The sequence below is a fragment of the Malania oleifera genome, chromosome 7 (assembly GCF_029873635.1).
Source record: "Malania oleifera isolate guangnan ecotype guangnan chromosome 7, ASM2987363v1, whole genome shotgun sequence".
Lineage (NCBI taxonomy): Eukaryota > Viridiplantae > Streptophyta > Magnoliopsida > Santalales > Ximeniaceae > Malania > Malania oleifera.
In genome coordinates, this window is record NC_080423.1 from 76,244,629 (window position 1) to 76,264,095 (window position 19,467).

Sequence of the window (19,467 nt, forward strand, 5' to 3'; positions counted from 1 at the left end):
TCCTTGCTTCAAATTCAGGAACTCTTCCACTTTAGCTTCCTTGACAGTGGCTGGGAAATATCTGTCAAAAGATAATTCTTTAAATCAGTCCCATGTCATAATTATCGGCGTCGTCCTCTGCAGCTCTAGCAGTTTCACCGCAGTCTGTCACGCCCCGAACCCGCAGATGGGTCCCAGGTGTGAATATAGTAACCTAACCTGTCTCTGTATCAATTAAAACATACATGATACAATACCAAATGAGGGTCCGACCCCGTGGGGTACACGGATGCCCTTACAATTATAAACATACACATCCATGCTCATTAGATACACAGCGGAATACGGACTTTCTATACATGTACAGTACCATACCAGAGTCTATACAAAACTAGGATATACATTCCCAAAATTACAAAACATACCCTGGGTGTCTACAAAAACCATCACGACGACCCGATTACAAAAACTCGTACTTAAACAGGCATTAATAGCAGCTAACGACACCCCCGCTTCCGATTGCTAGGACGCTAATTAAGGCTACTTGGAGGACCTAAAAAGCATTTATACGTACATTCAGGGTGAGACACCTCTCAGTAAGGAAGAAAGCAGGTTATATCAGTGTGTGGCATACCAGTGTTATTTTACGCAAAACATAACACTGTACAATACAATACAATTCGAAAACATTTCCATGCAGTTTCAGTATTTTCACAAATCCATTCCAGTACCTACGATTCCCAAAACATACGGTCAGTGTCGTCACACTAATACGCAACTACGCTATGAAACACGAAGCTTCACAGCAATTACATTGCCAATACGATGTAACTCACACTAGTACGCAACTACTCCATGAATTCGAAGTTTCACAACGATTACATTGCCAACAAGCAACTACACCATGAAACCCGAAACTTCACAGTGATTACATTGCCAATACAGTGTAGCTCACACCCCTCGGTGAATAGCCGAGATACGTAGTGATATTTCACACCCTCAGATATAGAGCCGGACACTCTCGCCCACGGTTTTCACACTGGTACATGGCGAGCGTACGATAATTAGCCGCCACATGGCTGTTTTAGCGTACAGTAATTAGCCACCACTAGCCGATTTCACAAAACCTGGAATCATTTTGGAGCTCACACTCCTATACATATTAGCGTATGGTAATTAGCCGCCATATAGCTGTTTTACAAAATACCTGGAACAATTACATACAACCATACATACCACACTTATTTGGTTTATGGCAAATCATATCGTTTTCCAATTCAAGTATATAATTTATACAAATATGGATAACAGTCATCTCAATAATACAGTTTAAACAAAACAAACGGTTTTCCAAACAAAGCAGAGATGATACCCGAAATTCCCAAATTTTTTTTAAAAAACTGTAACCCGAAAATCCTGTATTTTACCTGATAGATTTCTCCAAATAAGTTACCAAAACATACATATGATCGTAGCCTACAAGTTTTCTGATCCCGATTTCGAAAATAAACTAATATAAACTGAATCCCCTTACCTTAACCTAAATTCCAACTACGAACTCTACGGTCTCCAAAACTACAAATCGAGACTCCAAAACCTACAAATCACAGTACGATACACGCTTACAATCCTTACTACTATACATATTCTGAAACAGAAATGAAAACCGAGCCTTACCTCGATTTTGGCCTGAAACCTCTTGAAACGAAATTCTGATCCGCTAGAAACATAGAAAATCCTTCCATAATCCTCGCAGTAACGTCCGATTTACAAATCAGGCGACGAACGACGAAGAAATCAAGAGAGAGAGAGAGAAAGCTTCGAGTTCTAGAGAGAGAGGGAGAGAAAATAAAGCTAACTTAGCTTGGAAGCAACCCTTTTGAATATTTATAGCCCTTTGACTTGGGGAATTCGTCGACGAATTGGCGTCCTCATCGATGAACCGAGGTTCCAGATTTTTCCCAAAATCCCTCGGGCTCTCATCGTCGACGAGACACTGAATTTCGTCGCCGAGAACAGAAGGGACTTTGTCGACAAACTCTAGCTTCATCGACGAAGCTTGCCCAAATTACCACTTTACCCTTCTTTCAAATATTAAATCCACATACCATAGTTCGGGTTCTTACAATCTCCCCTCTTTACAAAAATTTTGTCCTCGAAATTTGCAATCTCTTATTACGAACACATTTATACTACTACATACATACACACTATGAGGTGAACCAGCAGCCACTTATACGCAGCCTTGTTACGATACATACATACTCTAAAGAAAATGGTGGCCATTTATACGCAGCCCCGTTATGATACATACATACATACTCTAGAGAAAACGGCGGCCATTTATACGCAGCCCCGATACAATACATACATACATACATTCCCTCACCTATGGCGGAGGAATACCGTGGTTACATACATACATGACCTCGGGAGCTTACAATACAATAGGACTCTCCCAGAGACTAACCACCCAATACTAATACAATAACAGAGTATTACATACATACATACATACTCATACCACCCTACTATCCAACTACTACTCAGAACAACTGCGGATACTTCCGTCGTATTTCCGTTCCCAATTCCCAAGAAACTTCCTCAACCTCGTGGTTTCACTACAATACCTTCACTAACGGTATATCTTTGGTATTAAACTTTTGAACTTTACAGTCCAGATCCTGAACAGGTATTTCCTCATACGCTAAAGTATCCTCAATTTCTAACTCATCATAACTGATAACATGTGATGGATCCAACACGTACCTTCTCAACGTGGATACATGAAACACATTGTGGACCCTCGAGAGTGCTGGGGGTAGTGCAACTTTGTAGGCTTCCAGACCCACTCGATCAATAACCTCGAATAGTCCGATGTACCTCGGGCTCAACTTGCCCTTCCTCCCTAATCTCATCACTCCCTTCATCGGAGTGATTCTAAGGAATACCTTACCCCCTACCTCGAACTCCAACTCACGCCGGCGAACATCCGCGTAACTCTTCTACCGACTTTGAGCTAATCTAATCCTCTCCCGGATCAAACGCATCTTCTCAGACGCCTGCTGTACGAGTTTAGGTCCTAAAACTTGACGTTCACCAACCTCATCCCAATACAAAGGAGATTGACACCTCCGACCATACAAAGCCTCGAACGATGCCATCCCGATACTAGCCTAGAAGCTGTTGTTATAGGCAAGCTCCACTAATGGCAGAAACTGAATCCAACTACCACCGAAGTCAAATACATAAGCCCGTAACATATGCTCCAAGATCTGTATCGTCCTCTCCGACTGTCCATCAATCTGCGGGTGGAATGTTGTACTGAAAGTAAGCTTTGTCCCCAGTGCTTCCTGCAAACTCTTCCAGAATCAAGAAGTAAACCTCAGATCCCGATTTGAAATAATGGACACCGGTACTCCGTGCATTCTCACTATCTTATGCACATACAGGTCCGCTAGTCTACTCAAAGGGTATTTAACCTTCGTTGGTACAAAGTGAGCAGATTTTGTCAACCTATCCACGATTACCCAAATAGCATGCTGCCCGTGAAGTGCTGGCGGCAATCCGGTAACAAAATCCATGGAAATGTGCTCCCATTTCCACACCGGAATAGGCAAAGGCTGCAATGGCCCTGCCAGCCTCTGATGTTCAGCTTTCACCTGCTGACAAGTTAGATACTGCTCCACGAACCGGGCAATATCCCTCTTCATACTGCTCCACCAAAAGGACTCACGCAAACCTGATACATCTTCGTACTACCCAAATGTACCGTATACAAAGAACGATGCGCTTCTTCCAGAATCGTCCTTTTGATCTCATCATCGTTTAGAACACACAGTCTGGTCCCAAACCTCAACATGCCTTTGTTAGAGATGTTAAAATCCACAACCAATCCCTGTTGCACTTTCTCCACAATCTCAGCTAACTTCGCATCACTAGCCTGCGCGGCTTAATAAGCTCAAACAAGGTCGGCTGGATCACCAAGCTAGCAATGAAAGCTTGATGATCACCAGACACCAACTCCATGCCAAGGCTTTTCAGATCCCGTCTAACATGATGCTGAGCTACAACCATAGATACTGTCGCATGCTCTGACTTCCGACTCAATGCGTCAACTACCACATTAGCCTTCCCTAGGTGATAACTAATCGTGCAATCTTAGTCCTTAATCAACTTTAGCCACCACCTCTGCCTCATATTTAGCTCCTTCTGTGTGAAAAAGTACCTGAGGCTTTTGTGGTCAGTGAAAATCTCACACTGAACACTGTACAGGTAGTGTCGCCAGATCTTCAAAGCATGAACAACAGTAGCTAACTCTAGATCATGCATAGGGTAATTCTTCTCATACTCCTTAAGTTGCCGAGAAGTATAAGCTACCACCTTATCCTGTTGTATAAGCACACATCCTAAACCCTTCAGGGACGCGTCGCTATAGATCACAAATCCCCCATCCCCCAAAGGAATGGTTAACACTGGAGCAGTAATCAACCGATGCTTCAACTCGAGAAAGCACTGTTCACAATCACTAGTCCAATCAAACTTCACCCCCTTTTTGGTCACTGGTGCATTGGTCAACACAAAAGGCATAACCAAGAACTTATAGTGGTTGTATCTGGTTCGGAAAGTAGTCTTCGCTACATCCTCATATCTAACCCTTACCTGATGATACCCTAACCGTCGGTCGATCTTCGAAAAGACCTGCGTTCCCTGCAATTAGTCAAAGAGATCATCTATACGAGGCAAAGGGTAATAGTTCTTCACCGTCACTTTGTTGATCTCATGGTAATTAATGCACATGTGCATCGACTCGTCCTTCTTCTTCACAAACAAAACTAGAGCTCCCTAGGGCGAAACACTCTGTCAAATAAAACCCTGGTTTAGTAATTCCTGCAACTGCTCCTTCCACTCTTGAAGTTCTGCTGGAGCCATTCGGTACAGAGCTTTAGAGATCGATGCCTTGCCAGGCAGCAACTCTATCGCAAACTCCACCTTACGATCCGGAGGTAAACTAGGTAAATCATCAGGAAACACATCCGGAAAATCGTTGACTACCCGAATATCCTTGAGTCTCAACTCATCTCGTGGTGGTCCCTTCACACAAGCTAGGTACCCCTGACACCCGTCCAAGAGTAGCTTCCTCGCCTTTAACGCAGATAGAACCTGTGGTGTCCAACGCACACATGATCCTATGAACTCATACTCCTACTCTCCAAGAGGTCTGAACACTACTACCTTCCTACGACAATCAATCACTACAAAACTGGAGAATAGCCAATCCATCCCTAGTATAACGTCAAAACCATACATGTCGTATACTACAAGGTTCCCTGGTAGTAGTCTCCCCTAGATGTCCACTGGGCAGTTCCTTAACATCTTATTATAGATCGTTACATTCCTAGTTGGCATAGCCACAGACAATCTCTTATTCATAGCTCGGATTTTAACCCCACATAACTTCACAAAACTAGTAGATATAAACGAATGGGTTGCTCCCGAATCAACTAAAACAACAGCTTTATTCGAAAGCAGTAACATGGTACCTGTCACCACGTTCCTAGCGTGTTCTGCATTTGTTGGAGTTAGTGAATATACCCTCACCAGAGCCGTGGTTGCCTGGTAGTTCCCCCGAGGCACCTGATTACTTCCACGGTTCTGGATCTGTGCAGTCGTATCTCTCCTTGGTGCCTGACAGCTCTGTGACATGTGGTCCGGCTTGCCACAATTGTAGCAGTTACCCTAGAATGGATGACACTCCCCATCGTGCCTTTTACGGCACTTGGCACATGGGGCGGAGGATGGATCCCCTTGATAACTTTGCCGCTCGATATTCTGTCGATATCCCGAACTGTAGTTCTTCTTTTTCCTCCACTATCCCTACCGAGGACCAGAAGATACCAACCTCTTCTCTTGATCCTGCACCACCTTATCTCCCCGAAGGTCGATCTCAACTATAGTGCCTTTATCCAACAAGACAGAGAACTCATGGATCTACAGCATCCCCACAAGACTGCGGATGTCTTTCCTCAGACCCCTCTCGAACCTCCGAGCCTTCTAATGCTCATTCGGAACCAAGTACGGCACAAACCGAGATAACTTGATAAATCTGGTGGCATACCTCCGCACCGTTAAAGTTCCCTGTGTTAGGCCCGAAAACTCATCGGCCTTCGTATCCCGAGTGGAGACCGAGAAGCATCTCTAAAAAAATACCTCCTTGAAGCAGCCCCACGTCATACTAGATGGACCGGCTCTCTGCCTCTCAAGCAGACTCACCGCAGTCCACCAACGCCCTGCCTCCCCAGTTAGATGGAAGGTAGCGTACTGGACCTTCTGCCTCTCAGTGTAGTGGAGGACTTCCAAAATCCTCTTGGTCTTCTCGGCCCAGTCCTCCGCCACTATTGGATCAGTTCCTCCTGTAGATTTCAGAGGGTGCATGCATGTGAACCTCTCGACGGTACACCCTGTATTAGTAGGAGAGCTCTCGCGTCTCCTAACACTCTGCCCAATCTCTTAGATCACCTGTCTTGCCAAACCACGAGACACCAAAGGAGACTCATCGCTTGCCGTCTCCTCGTAGCCACTCTCCAAGTTATTATCCTTGGGCTCCATTCTAAAAATAGAATAGGAATCGATTAGAATTCCCACCTCATACACAGTTAACACAATAAAACACCTAATCATGTTAACTACCCATCCCACGGGTCTAGGCCTGTCCCGTCACACTGACACGAATCCATCAATGGTTTTCCGTGATCTTTCTGAAATTGTCATTCCAGGAAGGACAGAAAACACCGCCAATGAGTCCTTATCTAGCAAAAACACAATCCTCGAGCTACACTACCCATTTCCTACATCCTATACTCTGGTATGTACACATCAATATACCTAACCAAGTCCACAAGATTTAGCAACTTGGTTAGCTCTAATACCAAGCTATCACGCCCCCAACTCATAGATGGGTCCCAAGTGTGAATATAGTAACCTAACCTGTCTCTCTATCAATTAAAACATACATGATACAATACCAAATGAGGGTCCGACCCCGTGGGGTACACGGATGCCCTTACAATCATAAACATACACATCCATGCTCATCGGATACACAGCGGAATACGACTTTTCTATACATGTACAGTACCATACCAGAGTCTATAAAATACTAGGATATACATTCCCAAAATTACAAAACATACCCCGAGTGTCTATAAAAACCATCATGACAACCCGGTTACAAAAACTCGTACTTAAACAGGCACTAATAGCAGCTAACGACACCCCCGCTTTCGATTGCTAGGATGCTAATTACGGCTACCTGAAGGACCTGAAAAACACTTGTATGTACTTTCAGGGTGAGACACCTCTCAGTAAGGAAGAAAGCAGGTTATATCAGTGTGTGTCATACCAGTGTTATTTTACGCAAAACATAACACTATACAATACGATACAATTTGAAAACATTTCCATGTAGTTTCAGTATTTTCACAAATCCATTCTAGTACCTACGATTCCCAAAACATACGGTCAGTGTCGTCACACTAATACGCAACTATGTTATGAAACCCGAAGCTTCACAGCGATTACATTGCCAATACGATGTAGCTCACACTAGTACGCAACTACTCCTTGAATCCAAAGTTTCACAACGATTACATTGCCAACACGCAACTACTCCATGAAACCCGAAACTTCACAGTGATTACATTGCCAATACAGTGTAGCTCACACCCATCAGTGACCAGCCGGGATATGTAGTGATATTTCACACCCTCGGATATAGAGTTGGAAGTTCTCGCCCACGATTTTCACACCGGTACAATGCACAGCGTATGGTAATTAGTCGCCACATGGCTATTTCGGCGTACGGTAATTAGCCGTCACTAGCCGATTTCACAAAACTTGGAATCATTTTGAAGCTCACACTCATATACATATCAGTGTACAGTAATTAGCCGCCACATAGCTGTTTTACAAAATACATGGAACAATTACATACAACCATGCATACCACACTTATTTGGTTTATGACAAATCATATTCTAAAATAGGAATGAAAATCGAGCATTACCTCTAGTTTGGCCCGAAACCCGAAGCCGCTCGAAATGAGATTTCGATCCGCTAGAAACATAAAGAATCCTTCCTTGATCCTCATAGTAACATCTGATTTACGAATTAGGCGAGGAACGACGAAGAAATGAAGAGAGAGATAGAGAGAGCTTCGAGTTTTAGAGAGAGAGGGAGAGAAAAACAAGCTAACTTAGCTTGGAAGCAACCCTTTTGGATATTTATAGCCCTTTGACTCAGTGAATTCGTTGACGAATTGGCATCCTCGTTGACGAGTTTGCCATTGCCTCCATCGACAAGACGGTGGCCTCGTCGACGAGCCGAGGTTCCAAATTTTTCCCAAAATCCCTCAGGATCTCCTCGTCGACGAGACACTAAATTTTGTCACCGAGAATAGAAGGAACTTCGTCAACGAACTCTGGCTTCGTTGACGAAGCTTGCCCAAATTACCATTTTACCCTTCTTTCAAATATTAAATCCACATACCACGGTTCGGGTTCTTACAAAGTCCACCACCTCTCGGCCTCCCCTGTCAGTTTATAGGTGGCAAAAATGACCCTCTGCTCCTCCGTGGACTACAATACTGCCAAAACTTTCTCAATCTCTTGTATCCAATTCTTGGTGACTGTAGGATCAACTCCTCCTAAAAATGCCAGAGGATTCATTTTAGTAAATTTCTCTATTGTGCACCCATGGTCTGCAGATGGGCCTCTTTGCTCTCTAGAGCTCCTAGCGATCTCAGCCAAAACTTGCTGAGCCACACTTTGTAATACCGCATCAGAATCAGCTCCACCAGCACTCAAGGGCCCTGCACCATCACTACTGCTCGCATGGACACTCCTTACTCCAGGGTCCATCTTGAGAAGACAATAAACATGACTTAGGGACCCTATCCTTATAACTTACGCATCTAACCAAAATCCCCTATCTTGGCATCCTTATCTTATTTAAAGGTTCAGCCCTACACTCTAAGAACACAACCCGGCAAAAGTTTACTATGGCTTTCCTGAAATCGTCACCTTTGGAAAGACACAGAAACCACCACAGAAATATTGCCTCTAAACTATTCAAATCCTTTTCCTAAACTCTGGTATTGTTTTCGCTGTACTCTCAAGTCTACAAAACCTAGCAACCTAGGCTCTGATTCCAAGCTGTAATGAACTGCCTATTTTTCTGTAAACATTTTTTTAAATAACAAATAATATAATAATCATGTTATCCTGTTCAGCTAATAAAACATAATCAACTTGGACCCATGGGTACTGGGGATAAACTTGTCATACATCTCTGATACTGAAGCAACAGCAAATGTAATTACAAACATATCCAACCAACAACAATACCAGAGTACTACTAAATATGCTATATATACAATCATCCACCAAGAGACCAAAAAGGTATCCTGGGGTCATTTCCTAAAAACAAATCCAACCCTAGAACACAACTCACCCTTCTGATAGGGTAGCTCAGTTAGACTCTACCGCCGTGGAGCTCTATCTGCTCCTCTACCTGGGTTTCCTGAAATGTTTGAAATGCTAGGGTGAGATACCTCTCACTAAGGGAAATAAATTAACATCAGTGTGTAGCAACATGAGTGTTTTCGTGTTATATATAATATCAGTATATACATCATATCTAGTAAAAATTTTTGATCACATATCTGAATAAAACATGATTCCTCATAACATAATATAACATACTAAATTACTAAACATAAAAATCATCTTATATAACTGTACAGTACATGGATAATAGCCCGGATGGATAGCTAGCTGATGTCATGTCTTACACCCACATGACTAAGTTGTGCAGCCCGAATGCGGGACCCAACAATGGTTGATCGACCATGCTATATTAATCATAAGTCTGTAAGTACGATGGGCCTGTCCCACCTAGTCCCGGACTACTAGGGGAACAACTCCACTCGACACTGAAGCCACATCGACTACCATCTCCCACACTACTGGTCGTGTGGTGGCACTATCATAATTCTGAACATATAACTACAGTACCGTACTCCTAAAACTGAACTAAACCATACCATCCGGGTTCTGATTCATATAGTAAGTTTCATATACTGAACATAACCGTTTCATATTTCATAATAATATCTGACATGATTGTATTTCATGAATTTTGTCTTATCATACATGATTATGGCACCTACGCCAACATGAATCACGACATCTGCATCGGAATGAATCACGACATCTGCGTCAACATAACATAACATGAATCACAGCATCTGCACCGGCATATCATAATATACTGAACATAATTTTTTTTTCTGTATTGTTTAATATTACAATCGTAAAATCATGGCTCCTGTATTGTTTTATAATTGCTCTAAAAACTATCATATCATGTTTGATCTGGGAAAACATATTATTCTAGTATACATAATTACATGGAAGTTTAAACTTATGCCACACAGAAATGGGTAACCTCCTAAATGTAAAATCTATTCCAAAACCATATTTTCAGATAAAACGCGTTTAATTCATATCCCTGCTCATAACAGTATTTCCCAAACAAAATTATATAATATACGTATTTTCCTGAAATTTAATGTTGTAGAATAATAAATAATTTCATGAAATATTCTGACTTAGTTTATCACCTTACATGGCTTACTGAGAAGCCCACAAAACACCCAAAACCTACACCTGCATTGTTCCCAGCACAACACCTTGAAATTAACATTTTTCCCAACAAATTTCAGTATTATTTTTCCTAACATATTCTTCTTAGTCCAGAAACACCAAAAATCCAATAAAACTGAGATCAACTAGCTTACCCAAAATTTGGGATGATTCCCAAACTTCCCAAATCGAACTTCCGCTCCAACTATGTTGTAGAGAATCTCCCCAGGATCACCGTGGTAGCTTCTAATCGTCAAAATGGGGAGAATTGGAGCCGAGTTTCTAGAGAGAAAGTGAGGGAGCCGAATTTTAGAGAAAGGGAAAAGGGTTTTGCATGAAATTTCCTCGCAGAAATCGGATTTGAGCTTAGTTATACACCAACCTTCATTGACGAGACACATCACTTCGCCGATGAGGCCAAGTAGAGAGTTCGTTGATGAACTCTTAGTCATCGTTGACGAATTTTAGGCCTTGCAAACAGTCTTCTCGGTAATTTCTTGTCGATGAGACACGTGGCCTCGTCGACGATCCCAATAAGCCGCTTCGTCGACGAACGCATGACCCCCTTTTAAAAATTTCCTTTTCTCCCTCTTTTATTATTTAAATACTATAATTCTTCGGGTCTCTACACTCCAGTGTGGAAACTTCTTGTACTCGCTGGGAAAGAAGCCCCCCGCCGATATGGGAGAACTAATGGCACGGACAAAAAAATATATCAACCTGGATAAGGTGATGAACACAAGGAGAGACCGAGCTGATTTGAAAAGAAAGAGCTTAAGGGATAAGGGGGAAACCTCCAGAATAGGAAAAAGGCAAGAGAGTAGCAAGCTACAGAGTAGCTATAGAAGGTTAGGACATACAACTAAGTTTCAGTCCTACACTCCCCTAAATGTCTCACAAATCAGCATCCTAATGCATAGCAAAGAAAGAAGGTATGTTTCGTGGTTTGAGCCTATGCATGCACCATTGCATAAGCAAAACATGTCAAAATTCTATTAGTTCCCTAGAGACAATGGGCATGACACAAATGAGTGCATTCACCTCAAGAACAAAATTAAGAATATGATAAAGAGGGGGTATCTATCAGGGTTTGTGAAAAGAGGAGACCGCCGAATGGAAGCTCGTGTGCATAAAAAATCTGAAGTAGAACAGATTGTTGGGGAGATTGCTGTAATTTTTGGTGGACTAGCTAGTGGAGGAGATAGTGGAGGTGTCTCGAAAAGGTACACAACATAGGTGCTCCTAACGGAAGGAAATAAGTTGAATTATAAAAAAAATAGAGGCAAGAGGATGATATTACCTTCACTAGAGAAGACGAAGAAGGTGTGCAACAGCCTCACGATGAGCCTTGGTAGTGTCACTACTAGTGACCAATTACAGAAAAAGGAGAGTATTGATAGACAATGGGAGTTTGGCCGATATAATCTTCTGGTCGGTACTACGCGAGATGAAGATCGCTAGAGAACGACTGAAACCAATATCCACACCCTTGGCTGGGTTTGAAGGAGATGTAGTCCATCCTATGGGCAAGATAACGCTCCCTTTGGCAATGGGGGCATCTCTGCAGCAAATCACCATATGACAAACTTCCTAGTGGTTGATTGGCCCTCGGTATACAACATCATATTGGGCCACCCAATGCTCAATGTGGCTCAAGCTGTAACTTCCACCTACTACTTAAAGGTGAAATTTCCCACACCACATGAAGTCAGAGTGGTCAAAGGGGATCAGACGGCGGCTTGCAATTGCTATGTAATGGCGCTGAAGGGTAAGACAAAGTCATAAGAGATCCTAGCCATTGAGGATTTGGGGATGAGGGGAGAATACTAGCAGATCAGTACGCTAGATGAAGATCTCATGAGCATCCCAATAAAGGGTGACCAGGAGAGGTGTGTCCAGATTGGAAGTCGTTTACGAGAGTTCTTAAAAGAAGAGTTGAGTTGACTATTAAGTGAGTATGCAGACATTTTTGCCTAGTCATCTGAGGATATGCCAGAGATCGACCCCACAATCATTGAGCATAGATTACATGTGGACTCGAACCATCAGTTCGTGAAATAGAAAAAATAGGAGTTTCACTTTAGAGCGAGTCAAGGTAATTGATGAAGAGGTAACAAAACTTTTGAAAGCAAACTTTGTCAGGGAAGTCATTTATTCGGAGTGGCTCAGCAACGTTGTTGTGGTAAAAAAGCCAAACGAAAAATGGCGGACCTACATCGACTTCGCAGATTTAAATAAAGTGTGCCCCAAGGATAGTTTCGCCCTTCAATGAATCGACCAACTGGTGGACTCCTTGTCCAAATATGAGCTTTTAAATTTCATGGATGCATACTCAAGATACAACCAAATCTACATGCACCCTGAAGACTAGGAGAAGACTTCGTTCATCACCAAAAGGGCGCACTCTGCTGCAGGTTGATGCTCTTCAGATTAAAGAATGCAGGAGCAACATACTAAAGGCTGGTGAACAGAATATTTAAAGATTTGTTAGGGAAAACCATGGAGGCATATGTTGATGATATGCTAGTAAAAAACTTAAAGGCAGAGAAGCATTGCAGGGATTTGAAAGGGGTATTCGAGCTGCTACACAGGTACAAAATGAGGTTAAATCCTACTAAATGTGTATTTGGTGTCTCTGCAGGAAAGTTTCTAGGGTTCATGGTGACTCACATAAGGATAGAGGCCAACCCTGACAAAATACAAGCATTGATGGCAATGAAAACTGCTCGAAAGAAAAAAGGAGGTTCAAGTCTTGGTCAGGAGGATTGCTTTACTCAATAGGTTTGTCTCTTGTTCGGGAGATTAAAGTCTATCATTCTTTAAAGCATTACGGAAGATGGGAGGATTCAAATGGGGAGAGGTACAAGGTAAAGCTTTTGAACAACTTAAGCAATACCTTGGTTCCCCACCTCTGTTGACAAAGGAAAAAATAGGAGAGGGCCTTTACTTGTACTTGGTCTCTACTCCGCATGAAGTCAGTGCAGTCCTAGTCAGAGAAGAAGGCAAATAACACAAACCCATCTATTACACAATCAAAGTGCTAAGTGGAGCAGAGATTAACTATACATTAGCGGAGAAGGCAGCCTTTGCCATCATCTGTGTAGCTTGAAAGTTAAGATCCTACTTTCAGGCGCACAAGGTGATTGTGCTGACTAACTTGCCTCTGAGACAAATCCTTCAGCGGTTGGAGACTTCTGGGAGGATGGTGAGGTGGTTAGTTGAATTAGGGGAATTCGACATCCACTACAAGCCAAGACCTACTATTAAAGCTTAGGTGTTGGCTTGTTTCATGCTAGAGCAGTCCTATGAAAAGTGAGAGGAGTCAAATGTTTGGGTGTTGCATGTGGATGGGTCGTCCAATGTAGCCGGAGGAGAAGTAGCGTCAATCCTTACGGCGCCGAACAGCTTAGAAATCTTGTATGCACTAGGTTGCAGTTCATGATGACCAACAACGATGCTGAGTACGAAGCCTTGCTGGCAGGGCTGCACTTATCAGAATCGCTCGAGGTGGCACGACTTTGAGTCTTGAGTGATTCTCAACTTGTGTTTGAGAAGGTAAAGGGAGAATTTGAAGCTAGGGACCAGAAGATGAAAAAATATCTAGCGAGGGCACAGGAATATATTCAAACGTTCCTCCAGTTCATCATTTAACACATATCATGAGTGGAAAATACAAAGGCTGATGTACTTAGGGTTTTATGTTCAAGAATAAACTTAGGGTCAAATGATATATGACAAGAAAAATTCCCTAAAGCTCAAATCTATGCGATGGACGATAGTTGCTTAACTTAAGGTGTGTGTATATATATATATATATATATATATATATATAAGCATGAGTTAAGCATTTCGAATCATTTACCTAGCAAGGAAGCCTTGTCCATTTGGGAGTGGATTTTACTTTAGCATACTATGGGCAATGATCTAATATTTGACCAGTCATGATGATATGCATTCATTAAATTCAGATTGGATATGTTACTTGAGATTTCATATTGGCTTGATTTTTAAGGATACTTAGTATACAATGTAGTGTATAGTGAGTGCATGTACTAAGGTTTGGCATTTTAAACCTAAACCACTTCCCAGGCCTATAGCCATTACTAACCCTAAAACTAATCCTAGAACTAAGGGAGAATTGTGTAATCATGTAACTCCTATTGGAATCCATTCCTCTTGTAGTCGTAAGGAGCTTGCTTCCTTGACAACCCATGTCATTTTTTAATCTTTGAGTCTTGAAAGGTTAGGACTAAGTGGTACTTTAGTTCTCCAGATTTGTTTGGGTTTTATGCCTTTACTTTTAAATGGGCAATCAAATTTTATGTGCCTCTTTGTTTTACACAAAGCGAAGGTGGTGTGAGTATATGGACTGGAGGAGGTATTGACATAATATTTAGATTTTCTAACAAAGTACCCCATGTATATGTTCTTTCTTTTCCTATTTTCAATCTCACTAAAACCTATACCTTCTTTATCTAAAGTCATCTTTTGTGAACGTAGAAGCTTGTTTAAGTTTTCTTTGCCCTTAATAAATGTATGGATGATTTTGGCTTGGTCCTCAATTTTTCTTTCTAGACCTTGAGTTTTTTTAATCTTTCAAGCCCTTGCAAACACCTTGTAGTTTTACGAATTCTTTGGACATTGTGTTTGCTTTGCACTCAAGTTCTGAAATTAGAAGATCCTTTTTGTTATCACTAGAGATTTGGGATCTTAAGACATTCAACTCTTTTTCCAATTTTTCATTCTTGTTTACTAAATTTTTTATTTTCAACTCAGTTTCCTTTTCATCAAGAATTTTTGATTCAAGTTCTTTTAATGATGCCTCATTCTTGTTTTTCAAAACAGTAAGCATTAAAGTGCTTTAACAAGAGACTTATGAGTTTTAATATACTCTTGTTTGAGTTCCTCATAAGTGGGCATGCAATCATCATCAAATTCACTACAAGACCCACTACAGGAAGTATCACCAGATTTATTGAAAGAATCATTGTATGAATCATTTAAAGAAGTAGAAGGATACGAATTTACCTCTTTGTCGGTTAAGGCTATAAAGCACTGATTTTATCCTCCATGATCTTTGGAGCTTGAATCGGTTGGAGTGATGGCCTTTTCTTGCTTAATTTCACCATACATCTTTTAGAGTTCCTCCCATATTTCTTTAGCACTTTGACATGCCATGATTTCATGAAAGATATTAGTATCTAAAGCATAGAATAGAATTTTCATGGCATCGAAATTTATTTGCATTGAATTCATATCATTCTCATTTAGCTCAATTTCTAATTTGGGAATTTCAACATTATTAGCCATTTTCATAGGCACAACATTCCCTTGAGCAATAACTCTCAAAGTCCTCCAATTTATTGATTTGATAAAGACAGTCATTTTTAATTTACAAGCTGTGAAATTTTCACCATAAAAAATTGGAGGGTTTGTGGAGAACCTTCCCTCACAAGATAGGAATACAGCATCATGAGCCATTTTGATCTTTTATAAAAGAACATTTAAGTCTATGCAACCAAGTTCTGATAACAATTGTTGGAATTGGTGTAATCCCAATAGGGGGGTGAATTGGAAGTTTAAAATTCTCCCTAGGTTAAATCCTAATCACAAGAAGAATTTCACAACCTAGGGTCTGTCTACACAAATACCAATCACCCAACAATTTAACACTGAGCAGAAGATATAATAGTTATAACAAACTCAGTATTTCCTAAGTAGATATGTATGCAAAAATTCAAACCAAATAAAAGATTCACAATAATTTAAGTGCAATCATACATATACAGAAAGTAAAGAGATAAGGGAAAGAGAAAGCGACACATGATATGTTATCGAGGTTCGGCCAATACTGCCTACATCCCTGCCTCAAGCTCACAAGGAAGAAGATTCCACTAAATGCCCCCTTACAGGTGGAGCGACACCAATTACAACCTCCCTCTCCTTACTAGGCAAGGGAAACCCCAGGTCACATTAACAGGACTGACCCCAACCTTTACAATCCACTCCTTCATAGGGTAGAGTACACCTTCTCCAGGCCACGCATGGAGTACAATAATCAATACAAATTTTGTGTACAATTTATGTACTCATCTAGTAAGAAAATATGTACTAATACGCACAACACAACTAATGCACTCACAGATAATAAGTATTTATGCATAAGTGAGATTGATCAAGTTATATATCAGCTCTCAATACTATGTGTATATATGTATGTGTGAGAGAGAGAGTTCTTTGATTTAATATAATATTATAATATATGAACAATCAATGGAACGTTGAAACCCTAATAAGATATCTCAAAAAATATATTTTCAGTATTAAGCACAATAAAGATTAGGATCTAAGCTTGCTAAAACGTTTTATATCAAAAACACAAGCAAGCTTTCGAATCTGGAAATGAGGATGCCAAGATTCAGAAGCAAATAAGAATTCTTCCCAAATGATATTTATCAATCAAAAATAATGGGAATAACTTAGCTTACTCTCAAAAATCGATATCAATCAATGCAAGTAAGTGAGAGTAGTAAGCTTTCAAAATGATGCATATATAAATGCACACAAGATTTGAGTGTTTATTCAATCTTCAAGTTGGAATGTCTTTGTAAATGAAGATGAATAAAACGAATGTACTCTTTTTAAAAAATATGCAATCAAAAGAGTATAAGAAAGAGTTTTGACAATGAGCTTATGAAAATGTGGGAGTATGAGAGGTTTTAGCACAAAAATATTTTCAGAGAAAATTTTGCTAATAAAAAATGCTAATCTCATTTTTAATCAAGACAAATGAAGGGGTATTTATAGTATTCCAAAGAATTATAGCCGTTGGGGACACAAAGGAAATTTTGGAAAAGATTAATTAAAATTAACCTCTATTTATCATAGTAAAAATCTGGCAACCCGAGAGGTTTGGTCAACCAAGGTCAAGGGCCAGTCGACCAACCTGTGTAAATTTGAGTTTCTAAACAAGGTTCGGTTGACCAAAGAAGTGTGATGGTCAACCATCCTTGACTTCTGGGCAAACAGTGCTTCGGTTGACCGTTGGGTTAAAGCACAAAATGGTTGGTCAACCAAGGGCATTGAAATTTACTATTTTGTCCTCAATTTGACCCCAAAGATATTCTAAAAGCTTTTATAAGTTTTGAAGCAATTTCGAAAAGTTTTTAGGCGAAGGGTTTGGTTGACCGAGGCTTTTTAATTAAGCCTAAAAATCCAACGTCGGTCAACGAAGTTTATCTATGGTCTTCTGATTTCCTTATGGTCAAACTATGGCCTTTGAGCATTAAACCTTATCATGCATAAGATGCAATTATTACAGACCCAAAATACAAAAATCAAATGCATTACAAGTGAAACCAAATATGTCTTCTTCTCTTGCTCTTTAATTCGTCGTGGAACACACAAAGTTGTTTGCATTTTAAGTCCAGCCTTGGCTTCCACTTCCCCTTTTCATGTGTGTGATAGAAGATATAAACATGTTAAGAACTTGGCATACACATGAGATACTTGTGGTTTGTTAGCATCAAAATAGGGATTGGACTCAAAAAACCAATAGGCATCCAGATACATGCTCATAAACCAATTGACGCTACCCTATTTGCGATGCCTAAATACCAAGGAAGGGGAATATGTGTTGAGGGAGATTCACAAAGCGGTATGCGAGAACCATTTGGCCAGTAGACCCTTGGCTCATAAGGTTCTATGGCAAGGGTTTTATTGGCCTACTATGAGGAAGGACGCAATTGAACTAGTAAAGCAGTGCAGCAGATGCCAAAGGTGTGCTAGCATACCACACCTACCAGCTAGTATTCTATCTCCCATAGCAAGTCCTTGTCCATTCGCCCAATGGGGACTTGACATTCTAGGATCGTTGCCTCAAGTAGCTGGACAACGGAAGTTCCTACTGGTAGCCATTGATTACTTCACTAAATTGGTAGAAGTGGAAGCTCTGTCCCATATAACAGAGCGCAACATCACCAAGTTTGTATGGACTTAGATGGTCTGCAAATTCGGCATACCTTGGGGCATAGTGACAGATAATGGGAAGCAGTTTTACAACGACCAGTTCAAAACATTTTGCACTGACCGGGGTATAAAGCTGCTATTTGCATCAGTTGTGCACCCGCAAAATAATGAACAAGTAGAAAATAGGAACAGAACAATCTTGCATAGCCTAAGAACATGCCTGGAGTCTTCACATAGAAAATGGGTAGAAGAGCTTCCATCAATTATATGGGCCTACCATACAACCTGGAGAACAGCAACAGTGGAAACCCCTTTTATGCTTGCCTTTGGAGCAGAAGCAGCCATCCCCATAGAAATAGGAATCTCTTCTTGGAAAAGGCAACATTTTAATGAAGTGAACAACAACAAAGAGTTAGGAGCAAAGTTAGATCTTTTAGAGGAAAGATAATATCAGGTAGAGATTAGAATCACAACATACTAATAGAAGGTGGTCAAGTATTATAATGTTCGAGTAAAGGCATGAATGTTCAACATAGGAGATTTAGTCCAAAGAAAAGTGCAAAAGAATCTTGCAGAACCCGAGCCAAGCAAGCTAAAGCCTAACTGGGAAGGACCATACCAAATAGCATCAAAAATCAAGTCAGGAAAGTACACATTGAAAGACTTGGAAGGGAAGGAGATAAAAAACACATGGAACTCTAAAATGTTAAATAAGTACTATTCATAAATTATATGCTTTAAAAGCAAGTTACAAAAGCTTTAAAAGCAAAGTTACAAAAAGTTAGAAAGCAATAAAACTTCATACTGAATTCTCTAG